The following is a 1,303-nucleotide window of genomic DNA, read 5'->3' as shown; positions in this document are numbered from 1 at the left end:
AATCCACCGCTCCTATTCTTACCACAAAGTCTACCCGAAAAGTTAAACCTTCATCCTATCTTAAGGACTTTCATTGTGAACTTTTGGCCGGTAAGAATCCTAATCTGAATGTTTCTCATTTGCACTGTTCAGGTATTCTCTATCCTCTTTATCAATTTATTACCTATGATAATTTATCTTCTTCTCATAGATCTTTCATCTTAAATATTTCAACTGTTAAGGAACCATCTAGCTATACAACTGCTATTAAAGATAAAAATTGGATGCTCTTGCTCATAATAAAACATGGGAATTAACTACCTTGCCTCCAACTAAATCTGCTATAGGTTGTAAATGGGTTTTTAAACTCAAGTTGCTCGTTGACGGTTCTATTGACGGTTATAAAGCATGTCTCGTAGTTAAGGGTTTTAGTCAAACCAAATGACTTGATTATCTAGAAACGTTTATCCCGGTCTTAAAAATGACTACTTTTCGCTTACTTTTATCGATTGTCGCTTCTAAAAATTGGATTTTTTTTCAATTATATATTAACACAACATTTTTACATGGTGATCTAGTTGAGGATGTTTATATGAAACTACCTCCTGCTCTTTACGTTTCTAATAGAAATCTGGTTTGTAAACTTAAAAAGTCACTTTATGGATTGAAACAAGCTAATCGTTAGTGGAATTTTAAACTTTGCTCCACTCTGGGTGATATTAGTTTTATTCAATCTAAATTGGATTATTCATTGTTTACAAAATGGACTTCCCTTGGTTTTACCATTTTACTAATTTATGTGGATGATTTGCTAATTGCATGTGATGATTTGGTTGAAGTAAATATTGTTAAGGAAGTCTTGCCTTCTAAATTTAGTATTAAGGATCTAAGCACCCTTAAAAAACTTTCTTGGGCTTGAGGCTGCCAGGAGTTCCAAGGGTATTTCAATATGTCAACGCAAGTACTCCTTGGATCTCCTTGAGGACATGGGGCTTTTAGTATGCAAATCGGCTTCCACTCCTATGGATCCAACCTTGAAGCTTCATCTTACTTCTGCCCACCTTCTTTTTGACCCTATTGTTTTTTGTTGATTGATTGGAAATTTATTATACTTGACTCGCACTCGTCCTGATATCTCTTTTAATGTTTGTAGGATGAGTTAATTCTTATCTGCTCCAACTGATTTACACCTCCAAACTGATATCCGCATTCTTCGCTACATTAAATTCGGTCCTGGTCATGGCTTATTCTACAGCAGCAATTCACTCTTCAGTTTGATCGACTTTTGTGATTCTGATTGGGGTGCTTGATTAGACACACGACG

This window comes from Cicer arietinum, chromosome 7 (assembly GCF_000331145.2).
Source record: "Cicer arietinum cultivar CDC Frontier isolate Library 1 chromosome 7, Cicar.CDCFrontier_v2.0, whole genome shotgun sequence".
In the NCBI taxonomy this organism is placed as follows: domain Eukaryota; kingdom Viridiplantae; phylum Streptophyta; class Magnoliopsida; order Fabales; family Fabaceae; genus Cicer; species Cicer arietinum.
This window is presented reverse-complemented; position numbering follows the sequence as displayed.